This window comes from Lissotriton helveticus, chromosome 1_1, assembly GCF_964261635.1.
Source record: "Lissotriton helveticus chromosome 1_1, aLisHel1.1, whole genome shotgun sequence".
In the NCBI taxonomy this organism is placed as follows: Eukaryota; Metazoa; Chordata; class Amphibia; order Caudata; family Salamandridae; genus Lissotriton; species Lissotriton helveticus.
The window spans coordinates 115788696-115808093 of NC_136057.1; the positions used below are offsets into that span (position 1 = coordinate 115788696).

The following is a 19398-nucleotide window of genomic DNA, read 5'->3' on the forward strand; positions in this document are numbered from 1 at the left end:
CTCCCGGTCAACAAGAGAATCACCTTCCGTCTCCTCACCCACACACACAAAGCCCTCCACGATCAAGGCCCGAGCTACCTCAACACCCGCATCAACTTCTACGATCCCAAACGACACCTCCGATCAGCCAGTCACGCCCTCGCCACCGTCCCCCGCATCCGAAGAACGACAACAGGAGGAAGGTCCTTCTCCTACCTGGCCGCCAAGACCTGGAACTCCCTCCCGACCGACCTGCGCCTGACCCAAGACCACCTCGCCTTCAGGAAGAGGCTCAAGACCTGGCTGTTCGGGCAGTAGCAGCACCCCCCTCCCCCTAGCGCCTTGAGACCCTCCGGGTAAGTAGAGCGCTCTATAAATGTCTATGATTGATTGATTGATTGATTGATTGATTGATCCTACTCCAGGAGACCAAATTGTCGAACGAGGACGCGGAATTCATCAAACAACACTGGATCTCGCACACTTTATGCTCCTCAGCTGTACACAAAAAGAGAGGAGTCCTTACCCTCATTGCAAAAAAGTCCAACATTTCCATAATATCCCACACTCAGGATTCCGATGGTAGATTCATCATGGCACACCTTTTAAAGAATGATGACCACATCCATGTTCTGAATAATTACAGCCCAAATGGTGATGACCCGATCTTTTGGGAATCTCACCCTTACTTGAAAACATCCCCCAGGATGAACTACTAATCGCTGGGGAGGGACTTCAACTAACCTCTAGACCGGGTGATTGATCGTCAATCAAATTGTACTTATCACCCCACCCACTCACACAAAAGTTTAAAACGCCTCTGCTCCAAATTTGACCTACAGGATTCGTGGCGACTACAACACCCTGACGGTCGTGACTATACGTTTTATTCGGCTCCACATAATTCCTATTCCAGAATCGATTATATCCTTGTCAATAGCCCTTTCACACACCTTATAGACGAAACGAATATTGCCCCCAAATTGGTCTCTGACCATTCCAGCATACAAACCAAACTAGTAGGCTCCAGATCCATTCTTCCCCCGAAGAGATGGCGCTTCAATGACGATATTTTCTCCGATCCAGAGAACAAAAAAAAGATTGAGTCCGCCATACAGAATTATCTTACCTTAAACGATACTCTGGGCTCGGACATAGCGAATGTCTGGGACGCACTTAAGGCCACTATAAGGGGTGTGATTATTGGCATCCGAGCACAAACTAACAAAAAACTAAATCTAGAGCTCGTGGCTTTGGAGAGAGATATCAAGACTCTAGAATTATCTCATGCGGCGGACCTCCACAACGGGTCGATCTTAAACGACCTCACTAAAAAGAAGTACGATTACAACGCGATTCTTAGCAGAAGAGCGGGGGTTTGGGTTAATAAATCAAGTCCTTGAAGACATGCGAAGGCAACAAAGCTGGGAAGCTATTAGCATCCTACCTAAAACATAAACATAGGCAATTTAACATTGCCTCAATCAAAGATCAAAACAATATTGTCCAAACTAAACAAAACCACATTCTCCACACCTTCAAGTCTTTTTATGAAGACCTTTACAAGAACAAATTAGACTTTGACTCACAGGCATGCTCTGATTACCTAAACTCCTTACGCCTCCCAAAACTCGATGACACTGACTGCTTTACAAGTCCCACACAATTCGAAGCTGAATTCCCCGCTCACCCTACAGGAAGTCTTAGCGTCTATTAAAACCCTCAAATGCAATAAAGCTCCTGGCCCCGATGGCTTCTCAGCTGGTTTCTACAAGGAACTCAAGACTTCTATTAGCCCAACCCTACTAAAATTATTCCAATCCTTCGCCTCTACAAAAGGGGTGACTAAATCAATGAGTAAGGCCACCATTATTATCATACCCAAAGATGGAAAAGACCCACTTCTGACAAAAAACTATCGGCCTATATCATTAATAAATCTGGACTGCAAGATCTACGCCAAAACTCTTGCGACCAAGACTGAACTCGCTCCTCCCTAAATTAATTAGTACATCGCAGGTTGGTTTCCTAAAACATCGCATGTCTAACGACAACACGAGACTTCTTTGCCATGTTATAGAAAAGGCCAAAGCGTTTGATGCTCCCTCCATGGCTATTACGCTAGAGGCGGAGAAAGCGCTCAAAAGAGCCAAGAGTTTTCTGGCTCTTCCTTAAGCATTGTATGTCCAGCTTCAACCTAGGAAACACCTTCATAGATATGGTGATGGCTTTATACCTCTCCCCATCCGCTCGCATTGCCATAAATGGCTCATTGTCGGATCCGTTCGCCCTGGAACAGGGAACCAGACAGGGCTGCCCCCTCTCCCCATCCCTTTTCCTCCTAGCGATGGAACCCCTCATCGCCGACATTAAACAAAACGATAAAATTAACGGAGTGAGTTTTGGAGATACCTGTGTCAAATTAGCCGCCTACGCGGATGACATCCTGATAGTATCTGAATCCGCAGGACCCTCCATCGCCGCCTTAATGTCCACCATTGACACATACTCCACCCATTCAGGGTATAAACTAAATCAGGACAAGTCGGAGGTCAAGCCATTGAACATCCTAACCACAAAAGACGTGCTGGGGGATTCGGGTCTCTGCTGGCAATCAGATTTTGGTAAGTACCTGGGGATAGAGTTTGGGGACTCCCTTATGGAAACCCTTCAACAGAACGAGAAAGCTACCTTAACTAAAATAAAAAGCCAACTGGAAGGATGGTCCCCTTGCTTCATTACTTGGTGGGGCACAGTTGAGACCATTAAAATGATGATCTCGCCCCTGGTGAACTATCTCATCTCCATGCTTCCTCTAACACTCACCCAGGATTTCTACCACAAGCTCGACCAGGCACTCACCAACTTCCTTTGGAAAGGGAAAAAAGCAAGGATCAGCATTAAAAAGCTACGCTTGGACAAATCACTAGGAGGGGTAAACCTACCAGACTTTAGGCGCTACGAAACTGCTTTCCTAGCGAGACAAGGTGCACACTGGCTAGCCCCCGCAATAGACTACACCCCGGTTTGGCTGGAAGTCAAACAAGCGATCCTAGACGGCATCACACCTGTTGCAGCCCTTTCACTCAACCTAAACTTGTTATCCTACGCAAAATCTATCTTCCGTAATACAAAAGCGGCACTTCTTAAAGTCGATAAATTTCTAGATCATAGCATTTGCCGCTCAGGTTGGGAATCATTATGGAATCATCGATCTATATTATGTAAAGGCAAACCACTGTATAACTCGCAGTGGGTTAAAAAAGGCATCTTTTTCCCGCACCAACTATTCGAGAGGTCATACTCCATCCCGTTCAGAGACATACAAACTACTTACAGTCTTGCGCCACTAGAATTCTAAACCTTCTTAAATATAAAAGCTGCACTCTCTAAGGCGAAACTCTCTTTTATACCCCCCTCCCTCCCATCTTACCTCACTTGGTTGAACAGATTAGGCCATCAGGTGTCCTATCTCTACAAACTCATTCACCCTCAACAAACCAAGCTGACCGCACCACTTACACAGTTCTGGTCTGAACTGTCTTCTAGACCGATCTCAGAAGCGGATTGGACCAATACCTGGGAATCTTGCATGCAACACAAAATTAGCCCTACTCTATCCCAGACCAAATATTGGTTCCTCCACAAATCCTATTGGACTCCGGCGCGTCTCTACGCTCATAACATCAGCTCAGACGCCTTTTGCTGGAACTGTAAAAGGGCGGAAGGCGACTTATCACACATTATCCTACATTGCGACTGTGTAACCCCCTTCTGGGACAAGATATTTGACTTTATTAGTAAAATTGTCCCCATTTCCCCGTCCAGAGAATTACCGTACCTGGCCTTTAGTTTCACCCAAGAACCCTCCCTACACGCCGACGACAGAGCACTACTAGATCTCCTGCTCACAGCAGCTGTTAAAGTAGTCCTTAGTAATTGGAAAGACTCGAGCAAAGCTACCTTTGCATGCTGGCTCAATTGGGTGATTAGCCTCCGGGGAGCGGATAACATAGCTCTGCAACAGTCACCTTGGCGCCCTCCTATAAGAAGGATGTGGTCTACCCTCGACAGTTATTTTACCACCCATAAACCACCTTAGGTATCCACTCCCCCCTTCGCATTGACCCGATCTGACAACACCACAAACCGGTTGTGTGAGTTTCACTACTAGGTCTGTTCACTCAGGAACCCTGCAACCCAACCTCACATCTTTGCTGCTCTTTATTCTGTACCCCTTCAAATTCCATTGCTGAAAACTGTTGCATGCGACTCCACTATAAATCACCATGGACACTGTCTACTGTAATGTATATTATTTTCCACCCCACTGTATGTTGCCTATTACCCCTTGGCTTTATTGTACTGTACTGTTTCTTTTGTAATATTGTATGTTTCCAATTCATGTATCGTTTGCATTTACTTGATACTGAAACACCCAATAAAAATTATTTGAATTAAAAAAAAGAACCAAATTGTTAAAAACACAGAAGTGGAATAGGAGGATTGGCGAGTGGTAGAGGGGGCTACCTATTTAGAGGTAAAAAACATAGTTAAGGTAGAAAACAATTATACAGACAAATTTGGATCCATTAATAAAAAAGTACAAGGATAGAATTTGGCAGAGTAAACAACTTACAAATGTCTTTAATAGGTAGAAGAATCAATTTGATCAAGATCCCTAAAATACTCTACTTTTTAGGGCCATCCCTCTTGAAGTAGAGAACCAATGGTTTACGGTTATTGATGGGACAAGCTCTCGATTTTTGTGGGCTTATACTAGGCCTATAATGGTGCTGAAATATCTGACCTTCCTGAGAGAGCGCAGGGGTTTACCGGTACCTAATATAACACTCTACTACTGGGCCACTGCCCTGCAACAGAGATCTATTTTATTGGGGATAAAATGAGAGGCTTATCAAAGTTCTAATCCCGTACAAGCTTCTGATAGGGGATGTGGCATGGGGTGTATTTTGGAGACAGCTTTAGTATGGATACTATAAAAGAGTTCGATTTAAGACCCTCCATTGTTTGTTCAAAATATGGGCTGAGGTCCAGAAGAAAGTAGGCCTGGGTTGGCTAAACTTCTACACTGCATTACACAAAGATTTTAATCTCCTGGTAATTTTTGGGGACTCTTATATGAATTGTTTGAGATCCTACGGCACAGGTTTAATCTAGGGCATCACAAGTTTTTTAAAATATCTTCAGCTCTGTGATTTTTTTTTACTGAAAAAAGCAGGAGGGGCAAAGTTATTTATACGGTTGAACTGGTGGATAGAGTCAATTAGCAAATCCCCATCGGGAAGCTTTATCAGTTGTTGAATAAGCTCATGCCAGATGATATAGAAAAGCAGATAATGTTGTGGGAAGAGAAGGTTTCAAACAGGAACAGACGTCCTTGCGAATTCCAGAACTCTGCCACAGACAATCTTAAGTTTTGCCTTTCTCAAGTACAGCATTTTAAAACAGATTACAAGTTGTACTACACTCTGGGGGAAATAGCTAAATGGGGTGGAACCAGAAACGAGCATTGTACCCAATGCCATGCGCATTTGATACGCTGTTTGCAACCTGCCCAGCCCTAGGTGGCCTGATTGGGGACATTACTGAGTTCCTGGAGGGAAGCCTGGGACTAAGTATAGTACAGAGCCCGCAACTTATTAGTAATGAATCAATCCCTAGCCAGGCACAGGCATTTGTGTTTATTGTAATGATGGATTTTCGGCTAAGTTTGGCTACCGCATGGCAAGACCTCTCAGCACCATCGGTCCAACAATGGCTCGCTCGTCTAATGGCTATTTATCATACGGAAGTGGCAGTATATGCAAAAAAAGGAGAGGGGGCAAGGAGGAAAGGGTCAAGGGTGTGGGCTCCTCTGATGGGTGGGGGGCTATACTAGAAGAGGGATAGTAGAGCACCTTTCTATTCACTATAAGATGTGGGAATGGGGGTCAATTGGATGTCTTCTACGTGGGAAAGATAGCAATATATGTATACATGTTTGATCTGTGTATAAGAGGTGACATGAATTAATCTTAAGAATGGACTGTCCACTTGGAGGGGTGCGTTAAAACATAAGCTATAAAATGTGCAATAAAGATATGTTTAAAAGAAAATAGGAAAACATCAAGTCATTCTAAAAGCTGTAGCGAAGGTAACCCATGAATCTTAGAAGAGGGGCCTGTGAACTGTGCATGGTAGAACCAAAGATCTATTTCAGGAATTATCAGTGTCAGCTTTTTGAGATTGGAAGTAAACCAATTTTGCTCTTAGTATAGATGGTTTACAACCATTGCAATGGGTGTGACAAGTGCTCTGGCAAAGGGTATATGTTTAAGGTTTTTCGCTCAGTGGGGGTTCTCTCATGTCGACGGGCGTCCATTTTACAACTCAAGTGTTTCTGACATTCAGAACAGTGATAAGGATTTGGCACCAGACGCATTCTTTCATGTTCATTGAAATTAATTTTTTGAATAAAGCTTTTCTGGTATTCAAAACACTAATAAACACTTTTCCTTTACAACTTTGACCTTCCAACTGAATCTTTACATGCCTTCATAACACTCATACATTATTTTAGCTAGGATGGGCTTTTATATGTGGAGTGAGAATTATTTTATAACTAAAGCTTCTCTGGAATTCAGAGCACCGAAAAGGTTCTTCTCCATTGTGTGTTCTCTCATGAACAGTAAGATGACTTTTCAGACTTTTAAAATATGTACTTTTTTATAATGCTATACCCTTCCCGCTCAGTGACCACAACCCGGTGGTGATTGAATTGTTAAATGGATTTTCCTTACTAAATAAAACTGATTTTCCGCAGGTTGTAGCTGAGGTAAAAGCCATAGATCAGGGTAGAAGATTAAATTGGAGTAAGGTTATACCAGAAGACTTCTTCCATATCATTACGACAAAGGCCGCTCAGGAACTAAACATATGTGCGGACCCACATTCTTATGGGGGGATGTAATTACCTCATATGAAGCCATTTGTTCTCAAGTGGCCAAAGAACTTACAACAAATAGTAAAGAAGGGAAAAACAAACCTGTACTGGGCTGGTTCAATCATAAGTGTACCAAAGCACATAATTTATTAAAAAAGGCTCTAAACGATCGGCCAAGGAATAAAAGTTTAGTTGCTCAGCTTAGGAAGGAGTACTCAAGAGTAGTCCAGGCACGGAAAAATGAATTAAAACAAGATGCGTGGGCTGATCTAACGGATAAAGCGACACTGAAAGATAGTGCCAAGTTTTGGTCTATAATTAATACTCCCCTGTTCTCTGGCAATCAGAACTCTGCATTGGAATTAAATACTGCAGAGGAGGATTGGTTACGTCGTTTTAAAAAAATTTATGGAAGTGATTTAGAGTCGGAAACTTTTGCGGTTCCCATCTCTGACCCACTCATTATACCTGTAAATTTTAATACAGCAGAAGTTGTTAAAGCAATAGAGGGCACTGCAGGGCGTAAGGCTCCAGGCCCTGACGGGGTTCCCTCAGATATGTACAAGGCTAATCCCACTTATTGGGGAAAGATTTTGACTAATGTCTTCAATACTTCGTCCACTTCAGGATTCCCAAAGTCATGGTCTCGATCAACTATAATTCCCGTGTTTAAGAAGGGCCAAAGGGGAGATCCCAGATGCTATAGGCCTAAATCATTACTTGATTCCTCTTTTAAAATATTGGGAAAGGTCATATTAGCAAAGATAACAGATTGGGCCCTGGAAAAAGACATACTGTCCGACGCCCAATATGGTTTTAGAGTCGGGAGGAGCACGGAGGACCAATGCCTTAATTTACACTTAATAATATCCAAATACACGAGGGCAGCAAAGGGCTCCATTTTCTTGGGATTTATGGATTTGTCCACAGCCGTTGATCTAGTCAATAGATCTAGGCTGTGGACGATGCTGTTGGAAATGGGCCTTGACCAGCCCCGTGTGCATTTTTTGGCCGAATTACACAAAGATTTGAATGCCTCAATAAGGATGACGCAAGAGGGGAAACGTACGGCTAGTGTCCAGACGGGGGTTGCGTCAGGGCTGTATCCTGGCCCCCATGCTGTTCACCCTGTACATAAACTCGCTGGAAGCTAATTTGTTAACAGCTACACTCGACATTCTGCCTATGGGAGGATCACCGGTTCCGGTGCTACTCTATGCGGATGATGCTGTTTTATTGGCAAGGACTCCTTTGGGTTTACAAAGACTGTTGGATTCCTTTGGGAACTTTATGAACTCTCTGGACCTAGTGGTCAATAATGGTAAATCTCACATTATGTCACTAGGGGTTGGTAAAAGTACTGCCAGATCTTTTCATTGCAGCGAAGAAGAAATCACTAGGGTGAAAGTGTTCACCTACCTGGGAGTTGTCTTTGACGACAGGGGAACGTGGTCACCTCAGCTCTCTATAAAGGTGAATGCCGTGAGAAATTCTTCAGCCGCAATATTAGGATTTGCTAAAAGATTGGGGGGAAACCCTTTGAGGCTATTTTAGCTATATATAAAGCCAAAACTATCGCAATTGCAAAGTACGGGGCGGCTATATGGGGGTACATTAAACCTGACTGTATACAATCAGAAGAAAATACATTTTTACGTGCCCTCCTTGGTCTCCCACAATCTACTGCGACCCATTCTGTCCATCTCGAGTTTGGCTTAGGATATATTTACGACATAATTAAAATAGCCCCAATCTTGTTATGGATTAGAATCTGGTCGAATCCGAATCTTACTTTAAAATCATAGGATTCTAAAAGATTGTATTAAACTAGATAGAATGAAGGATATCCAGTGGCTGTCGTATGTAAAAATGTCATCTGAGAAATTGGGGCGCCCTGAGATTTTCCTTCATCCCAAATCCTTATGTAAAGCTGACTTAGAGTGGGTCAAGAAAAATTTTATTAGGCAAAGCGATGCAGAGCGGGAAGCATTGGAGCTATCCAAAACATCTGTCAGGACCAACTTTTTGGTAATTTTGTCACTAGCAATGCCATCATATCTGTCTATCGTTAATAACCCTTTTCACAGATGGCTTTTGACAAAATTTCGTTTTAACCAAATTCACCTGGTACTATGGGATCTGCAGGGTTGGACTAGGCTAGAAGATGCGATCCCGTGTAAATGCGATGATTTCTCCCCCCAAGATACCATGCATTTTATGTTCTTTTGCCCTTTTTTTCATGAAGCCAGAAAAAGGTTTATTCTTCCACTATTGAAAAAGATGGACTTTATACAATGTAAACCTGCACTACTGTTTTTACAACTGATGGAATCCCCTGAAATCATGTTTAGTGTTGCCAACTTTCTTGTTGCGTCTGTCAGAAGTAGGAGGGTTAGACAGGCAGCTCAACTGGAAATGCTAAGTCATATAACATAAGCTTATGTACTTTGAATATTGGTCTTTAACTATGAATTTGTCTTTTTATTGTTTTTAATTGTATTTTATATTGTATAACACATTTTATAACGTTCTGTAGAGTGTATAGTATACTTTTATGATTTTAATTAAGCGAGTAAAGTGGTTTTGACTTGACTTGACTTTTCAGACTAAAGGTTTTCTGGCATTCAGAGCACTGATGAGGTTTTTCCCCAGAGTGAGTTCTCTCATGTAAAGTTAGTCTGAGTTTATAACTGAAGCTTTTCTGGCATTCAAGGCACTGATAAGGTTTTTCCCCAGTGTGAGTTCTCTGATGTACAATAAGACTGGTTTTATAACTGAACTTTTTTAGGCATTCAAGGCACTGATAAGGTTTTTCCCCAGTGTGAGTTCTCTGATGTACAATAAGACTGGTTTTATAACTGAACTTTTTTAGGCATTCAGAGCACTGATAAGGTTTTTGCCCAGTGTGGGTTTGTTCATGGTGAGTGAGACTAGCTCTATCTGTAACGTTTTTGTGACATTCAGAGCATTTATATGATTTCTCCCCAGTGTGAGTTCTCTCATGGAATTTAAGACCACTTTTCAGACAATATCTTTTCTGGCATTCAGAGCAGTGATATGGTTTTTCTCGGTGTGGGTTCTCTCATGTTGAGTCAGAAGGTATTTACGACTAAAGTTTTTTGGGCATTCAGAGCACGGATGGGATTTCTGCCCAGAATGGGTTAACTCATGCCGGGTGAGAATGGTTTTCCGACTGAAGGTTTTCTGGCATTCAGAGCACTTATGAGGTTTTTGCCCAGTATGCGTTCTCTCATGTCGAGTGAGATCTGATTTACATTGGTAACAATTTAGGCATTCAGAGCACTGATAAGGTTTCTCTCCAGTGTGAGTTCTCTCATGTTGACTGAGAAGGGTTTTACAATTGAAGCTTCTCAGACATTCAGAGCAATGAAAAGGTTTTTCTCCAGTATGTATTCTCTCATGTTGAGTAAGGCTGGATTTACAACGGAAACCTTTGTGGCATTCAGAGCACCTATGAGGCTTTTCCCCAGTGTGAGTTCTCACATGTTGAGTCAGCTGGTGTTTGTGAGTGAATCGTTTCAGGCATTCAGAGCACTGATGAGGTTTTTCCCCAGTGTGAATTTTCTCATGCTGACTGAGTCTGGATTGACAACTAAAGCTCTTCTCACATTCAGAGCAGGTATGAGACTTCTTTTCGGTGCTAATATCTCCAAGTTCGGTTTTGTCTTGTGTACATTCCATTATGAGATAAGATTTCTTTCTGAAGTTAATATCTCCAAGTTGGGATTTTTGTAGCAGACACACAATAAGACAATACTAAATCTTATTCAGTATGTGTTTAGCATCACCCACTCAAATGTGCTGCAATTGTTCAACTAAACACCTGGACATTTATTTAGCCACAGATCACTTCTCTGTGGAGTTCACAGTTTATAACCTCTATAGGCAACCTAATTCACCCTACAACCTTAATCAGCAGCCCCTGGTACTTATGGGGAAGCCTCTCATGGGATTATTGCCTCTTCATTACATCCATGTGGATTCTCTAACCCTTTTCTCATACTTATTTATTTATGAGTTAATGAAGCACTAATAAGGTCTATGGTTGGTGTTCAGTATTTCAAAGCTAGGTACATATTCACATAATGTATTGCCATGAACATTCAGAATACTATTGTGCATCAGTAGCAGCACATTGTTTCTGGTCACCCTTCTTACGGATGCCCTCTATGTCTGTATATAAGACTACAATGAGGATGTTAAGGATTTTGCAGGTCTTGCCCGGTAACAAGTACCCGAGGTCACATCTAATGGGCAAGAATGATAGTGGACACGTGGACCCGGACTACAAGCAAAAGGTGGTCATTGGTCACAGAGGTTCCTTTTTTTCCCCTAATTCTCCTTCCCTTTGTCCCAGATATACCCACATCGCTAGTTCACAACTAACAGGTATCTTAGTTCTAAGCGGATTACGTGTCTTTTAAGCTGCTTCGTTTACACTGTATAAGTGACAAACAGATATTTGTTTTTGATATAAAGAAAATTCACTGGATATGGTGCTCAACTGTTCCATTGGCTGAGGTCTGTTAAAAACTCTTCAAGTCCCACTTGTTCTGTGTGTATTATCTTCTCTTGGATCGGATAGAGCTTTAGACTGATGCGTGTCCTCACTGGTTCAGACAGATGGTCTTCCTGCACTGGGTTAGCATCTCCAGGGCATTCTTCACATACCATTAGAGCAGCAGGAAGTCTATTTAGAGAAACTGCTTTCATATTCTTTATTTTACTCTAATCCAAGTTTCTCACTACATCTTTTTCCTGGATACTTTTCTCTTGTGGAGCTCTGAAGCAACTTTACTTCTTTAGCATCGGTCCTTTAATAGTTTTCAATTATTTGCTTATTACTGACTACCATTTTGTCTTCCATGCCCAATCTTCAATCACCTGTGGATTTAAAAACAGAGATTGTTAAAGAATACAAACTGGAACAAAGGAATAACATTTATTAGCTAATACAGACATACAGAGTCTGAGTTCATTTTGAGAGAGGGATGAGAGGGCTCTAGGCATTTTCGAGATAGAAAGCTTGAGAACACTGGAACACTAGGTTGAAGAGGTCTAAAGATAGAAATTCTGATGAACAGTTTTGTGCACACCAGTAATCATCAGTAAGCTATTCAAGTGTCTGATCAAAATTCCTCCCACTCACTGTGCGGTATACCTCTTCGCACAAGTCCCCAAACCAGGCAAGCAATATTTCAAAGAACAAGCATGCTTACTCTCATAAGAGTCTCCCCTTCCCAGCACCACAACCAATGCTACTTCTCCCGTGCAAGCATGTGTTAACAACTTAGAGTCGACACTAGACAAGAATTATAGAATATCATGGCCAACCTTAAGCTGGCAGTTGAAATAACTACGGCTCAGAAAATTAGGAGACCGCATAGATCTCCACCCACCACAAACACACAGTATCAAGCACACCTAGACGGATCTCTATGCCTTTGCCATACACAACTATACGCCTCAACCGGACAACAAACCAGATGTAAGTGGTGGACATTGATGACCTTTGTCAATCTTACATAACATACCCTCACCACACAGAAACAACTTATAAAATACACACTATGGCTGTAAATACTTCTCTGGCGCAACAAATCATAGCTTCTACTATAAACCTCTCAAAAGTAAGACAGGTCACCTTCATCACAGGTAATCAAGACAGAAAAAAGAGAGCCTAAAAAAGACACTGAAAAGCTTACTGCACAACTCCAATCAGCAGCTAAATATGCCAAAGATATAGCCGACCCAATCCCGTCACATAATCTAGACCAAGGGTGTGGAATTTAATAAAATATCTACTTGTCCATGAGGAAGGTAGCTTCAGAAATCTACTTGTACCTTAACAAAATCCACTTGTCCCTTTAGTGCCATGTAGTGTGGCGACAAATTATGGCAGCAATCTCCTTATATAATAGCTCTGATATAGCCTCTCGGATTATACCAGGGCTCATACCATGATAGTGTTTGAATATGTGTGATCCCCTTATGTTGCCACATTTCCGCATATATCTACATACTGGGGCTGAAGGTAGTGGTACACAATAGTTCCAGGGTTAGAATATTCATTTGAGTCTGTGCAAACCTACTAACTTGCATGTTTTAAGGTTTTTCAACAACTCTTCTCTGATCTTATCCCATACTGAGAAATGTTGGAAATGTACTCCTTAAAATGGCAGACGTAAACAATCTTACAGAGTTGGGAAAAAGAGTTGTTGGAGGGAAAGTTAACTTGCAAAGCTCAGATGTTCGCATGAACAAAGATACACATCCATATTTGCTCATGCCAAAATGCAGTTCACAAATATTATCTAGGAGTACTATTTTTTGTCCTACTCCTGTAAATTCTTGAGAATTCACGAAAGCGGTATAGCTGCAATTAATGCAAAGACATATACAATGGGTGCACTTTTTAGACTTTCTTTAATAATTGGTTCCCTAATTTGGTCTGGCGTTGACCATGACGTTTATTAAAATGTTATCTCTCTCTCTCTGTGTATCGGCTGGCTTCACTGTGAGTGACTGTAATCTGCTCTTTCACAAGGAGCATATCGGCCACAGTAGTTTTGCTCAATGCCAGTAACTACTGTGGCAGAATATGCTATTTGAGACCAAAAACAATTGTTGATTTTGCCAAGGTTTGTTTTAATGGTGAGGGCCCGGCAGTTCTCACACCAATAAGGTTTTACAAAAACCATGCCATAACAATTCACACATTGATAAAACTAAAAAGCTGACCACCAATTTCAGACCTACTGGCTTTGCAGATGCTTGTTTATTTTTGTTTCCCATAATCTTACGGAAACTGGTTACACTGATTTTCCATAGTGAATAGTATTGGGAAATACTAGCGTGCATCAACACATGTTACTAAATGATGCTGCAGCTGCGAAGAAATGGTATCTGAAATGTTACAGTAGTTTAGCGAATTTTTTATTTTTTTTTGCTTTCATTTATTTATGAACATTTTATTTTGAAAGCAAAGACTCATCAATCTTGCTTTCCATTTTCTGCAAATATTTGCATCAAATAAGAGAGCATTCTGGGAGCATTATACATAGCTTCAAATTGCTAAACTTTGAAAACGTGTCTACACGTTTCTATAGTGGAACCACGGTCAGTAGTGCAGTCGAAGCTTACAACATTTACTCTCACCCTAATAATAAATGCTTTCAATTAATGAACCATAAATACAAGCTTGAACAGCATTAATATATGGACACAAATATTACCTTAACTGCAGACAGTGCCCTTTCCTGATCCATAATGTGGTAGTGCAAACTGGCAGCCAAAGGGTGTGTGCTGCAGGGGGTTGGGCCTACTTGTCCCAACGACAAAATACAAATGAAAACTTGTTGCCCTTGGCCTCAAACAATATGTCCTGGGCGTCGGCCTATATGAATTCCACATCCCTGCTAGACACAACAATCCTACCAGTGACCTGACTAAATAACTCTTCCACACCACTATTAGATATCTTAGTTCCACCTAACTACAACATCATAAGACTGAACCACACACTACAACCAAGTTGGGGGCATGCGGGTTGCGTGCATTCACAGATCAACCTTACAAATCAAACGATTCCAAATGGAGAAGATATACTCCTGTGAATATATGGGAGTTGAAGCCCTCATGGGTTAGGGGGATTTATTCCCTGACCAAATTACATATTATCTACCACCCTCCTGGAGACAACCAGACCCTCATGAGCAATTAATTATCACAGTACAGACCTTACGACACCCGAATACAATCTTTCTAGGTGACTTCAACCTAAATTGCATTTAAATTGAGGACCCACATGTGACTGCACTAAATCTTTTTTCAAAGACCATAATCTGGTGCAATCATGCAATCAGGGGAGAGGAGTTGGCCTAACGGCTAGGGCTGTCTGCCTTGAATCTGGGGAACTGGGTTCGAGTCTCGGCAATGACGCTGAACATACTGTGATTCTGGGCAAATCACTTAATCTACCTGTGCCTAATAAAAATGAAAAATAAAAAAATGTGTCCTCATGTAATGCAACTGGTGCTATGTAAAGCGCTCTGATACCCGATCCGGCTCAAGTCGCGATATATAAAACTCTGTAAAAAAAAAAAAACATGCACAGGTCGAACACACGGCAAAGGAACATCATTAACCCATATCTCCATGGCAGAAGCACTATGCATAGAGTCCATAATGGCATGCGATTGGTCAGATCACAGCATCTCATTCCACATCTCAGCTCCTGAAGCAAAGGCAACGAGATAAGAGGTTAGACCTAGATGGTGGGTCAGAGATACTAGAAATAAGAATAGAGATGACCTGTATGATCTATGCCAAAGAAAACTTCAACCCCAGGAAAGCATTTCCAATGTTCACAAACTCATGGTACAATACAACAGAACCATGAATGGCAAAATGGAGACGGTAGCCCCCCCCCCCCTTGCCCCCACCCAACAACAAAAAAGGACCAAAAACAAATTAACACAACCGTGGTATAATGGTCACCAAAATGAAGAAAGAAGCAGACTCCGATTTGCAGAGAGACGAAGGAGGCTAGCACCCTCAACACACCTACAACAACTCAGAACTCTGAGAAATTCAAATAAAAATGTATATTTATTTTTATTTATAGTTTTGTATTGCGCGAACATGACCCTAGTGGGTATTAGAACACTTTACATGACGAGAGGTAGGGTATCAGTTGGACTGGTAAAATAGACATGAGTGAATGACAAACACAGCAATGAAAATAAATAGAGTAAAAAGCTTGATCTCAATAATAGTCAGCAATAAGATGGTGTCATATAGCTGCTATATATCTTTATATTGTGTTAAGTTAGCATAGGCTCATTAAATGTTTAAACGCCATTTTTCCTTTTGCGGCTTCTGCACACGACACTTAGTTGTTGATTTAGCTTTCAACCCAGTAGTTTGTTGTGGTTTACATGAGAATAATATGTTATTGCTCTGATATCAGCTTTGCTTAATAAACTATGTCTGTACAGAGAGTGCTGAAGCTTCAGGAACAACACGATACAGATTTGTTATGAGGTCTGATCTTCGCGACTTCATAGACATAACATAAGTACCACTTCTGCCAACTTTGGGCTTGAGGCGGGTTTTATATTGCTTTGCTTAAGGCACACAAACACACTTGATGCGGTTCGCATGCAGAGAGAGCTGGTGTATGCTGATGTGATCCCTTCATTCTAGGACACTGAGGTATGGGCCCGCCCTAATTCAACCCAAAGAGACCTTCTTAGCTATTAATATAATATGCGAGTTAGGGAGGGTGAGAAATAAGTGTTGTTAACCCTTATTGATTTACAGCATGGTAACATCCTGTCACCATTCGCTTTCTATGGACTAGTAACTATGCTTGTAGCTTTGTTGCTGATAATATGTATACATGTATTATCTAAGATACTGCGCCTGAGAAGACGGCATTAGTAAATAAACATTTCAAATGCTCACGTGTTCTTCTTTACTCCATGTTCTGGTTTGTAATGATTGTATAACGAAAGAGTGCTCATGTGTTCCACGTAACCTGAGGTTGGTGAGTTCATGTTCTGGTTTGTCTAAACATTGGGAGTTTGTTATGACCAATGAGACACTGTAGCTAGCTCGGTAAGGGGTTTGTTGGGTACTAAGGTGAGTTTTGGGTCACCCTAATTCGCTGAGGTTCCAATCCTCTGTGCACAGTTCTGTGGGAGAACAGAAACCCTGCTACATGGCGCCCGTACGTTGGTGGTCGTATATCATGGCACTCGAGTAGTATATCATTCAAACCTTAACCCCTTCACTGTCGTTTCCGGAAAACGGTGGTGTCGGTGAAACCTACCTGTTTTTTGAAATAGGTCTTTTTTCAAGCTTGATTCTTTCTAAACGGTTTCCTTGAATTACTACCCAGTTGTGCTACAAAGTTCACTTTGTTTTTCAGTAGTTCCGGTGGAATCATAGCTGTGGCTGTGGCCATTGCGCAGCATAGTCGCATTGCGGTACGCACCCATCTACAGACATATCAGGTCCCGTTGGAGGGCATGGCTGTGATTTTAGTGGTGTGTGCAGATCCGGCGTACCCGTTCGAACTGTTTTATTCATGGGTAACGTTTCCGGCAGTGGACGCAACTTCTGGTGTGTTCCACCACTACACGCCCTCCCCTGTACCGGCTGAATATACACCGTACAGGGCACTGGAGATACCTATTGATCATTGGCAGCATCGCGTTTGGTTTGATGGCGCCCTCCCCCACTCTTTGTCCGCTGCGAGGTTAGGTCCACTATCCATTCCAGGTACAAATTGGCCTGCATTGGGTGGCTTCACCCCGCACCCGAATCACGGAGCTTGTACCCTTGCGGAAGTTCGCAGGCTACATGTTGTCTCGATTGCCGTGATTCGTGCCTTAGTGCAATACATAGGTCGACATCTCCCGGGAGGTCCCCCGGGGGGTCCGGCCGTTCAAACGGAACGTGGTGGTTTACGGCTCAATCCGGTTATGGTCAATTCGGTTTTTGGTCAACGCCCCGATAATAAAGATGATTTTCCTTTTTGGCTGGCCGAGAAATTTGACCAACTGGAAGCCGTGTTTCCAAATTCTACTCCTGCTGATAAACATAGAATGTTGACGATTACTTTACCTAAGGATATCACTCCCGAACTCGTTGACTGTGAAAGTTGGGGTAAAACTTTTGCGGCTGTTTATGCAAGGTGTTTCGGCACTCCATCTATGGCTGTACTGCCTACGATCATAAAACGTGTTCAGGATGATCACGGTCCGGAGGCAGCGGTTGAATTGGGTATGCGCCTGTGTGGTTCTTTTGAGATTGTAAGTGATCTCATACTCTCCAACATCAAAGGAGATGCAGTGAACTTCCAGGTTTTTAATGCTTTGGCGGCATTACCCGATGCCGAAAAGCCCCGCCAGTTGGCGAAGATTGTGGTGGCCGCTTATAAAACAATCGGTCGCACAAGTAAGGGTTTGAAGTACTTCGCAGTTAAGGAGAAGAAACAACCACAAGTGCAATCTGCTGCGGCAGATGTACAACCCAAGTCCAAAAAACAGAATTGGCCTCAGAAACAGAAACAGGAGAAGCAACAACAGCAGACTCAGGAATCATATCCTGCGTCACAGGTCACTGCGCCGGCTGAGAAAGTTTATGATTTGCGCGATCGCGCGATGATTAAATCACCTGATCGATTTCAGGTTTCTGATCAACGCTCTCCTCGTTCCTTTCAGGACTCATCGGCCCCGAAGACCGGTGGAGGAGGAGGCGGACGGGGACGTGGTGGCCAACAAGGACGTGGCCAGCCCCGCCAGACAGAAGGCGCAGGGAAGCAGGAGGATTCTACGCCAAAGAGACCGCAGTTTGCGAAAAAGAAAGTCGCAGCCTTAACAGCGCATCGATATGCCACAGATAGTGAGAACGCGGCTTCGGAATCTGACGTGGGCTCTGACCTTGCTGGACAGCGCGGCGGAGATTACCATAGTCAGAGAGGTGCTGCGTCCACTACTGAGCGTGACAGCGACTGATGTCTACGTTGTAATTGAAACAGCAGACACGAGACTTGCTCCCCCTGAGCGACTTTATGAAATTGTCCTGTTAATTGAAGGTGACATACAGCGTACTGTAAAAGGGGTGTTTTGGGAAAATCTTTCGTCTACATATGATATTTTGCTTTCGGAGGCTGACTGGCCCCCACCTTTTGTGCTCGCGGCGCCGCGAGGGGAGGAGGTAATCCTTCCCAGTTTCGCGAACACTGTCTCGAAAGAGCATGCGCAGCATTTTGCAGAAGAGTGGGCTCGGGCTCTCGCACCGGCTCTGTACCGTAACCAATGTGGTTGGGATAAATTGTCGCCTTGCCACGAAATTCCGTTGCGGTCTCAGCCGCAGCCTCAACCTCAATATCCCATTCGGCGTGAAGCAAAATCTTCCGTCGCGGAAATCCTTGAACAATTAGAATATCATGGAGTTATTGAAACATGTGTGTCACCGATGAATAACCCTCTTTTTACTGTGACCAAGCCAGACGGGTCATATCTTTTGGTATTGGATTACCGGCATTTAAACTCGCATTGCCGTAACTGTGCAGTACAGAATACTCACGGCTCTGCCCTCGTGGATAGTCTAGTGCGTAAGCGTTTTAAAACAACGCTTGACATTTCCAACGGTTTCTATGCCCACAGATTGGATAGCTTAAGCTCCCAATGGACCAGTTTTACATGCGCTGGGGTCCAAAAACAATTCCGGCGTCTCCCAATGGGCTATAAGAATAGTCCTGGTGTATTTACTGCACGCATTGTCTCTATTTTGGAGGCTCTCGACCCGGATGCTTACTCGTATGTGGATGACATCTATCTCACAGACGACGAAATTTGGATGCATCTGTGTCGAGTAAATTCAATAATTTGTAACTTTGCAGACATGGGTTACAAGTTCAACTTTGCGAAATCGCACAT

General features: G+C 42.8%; 1 pseudogene across 1 annotated transcript in view; it reads right to left on the minus strand.

Annotated features, from left to right (window-relative positions):
* Positions 1 to 4593: 4593 nt before the first annotated feature.
* LOC144763588 (uncharacterized) overlaps positions 4594 to 19398 on the minus strand; it is a 72402-nt pseudogene continuing 57597 nt past the window's right edge. The window contains exon 2 of the transcript XR_013596238.1: positions 4594 to 11830. The product of XR_013596238.1 is annotated as an uncharacterized LOC144763588 (transcript). The remainder of the gene's footprint in view (positions 11831 to 19398) is intronic.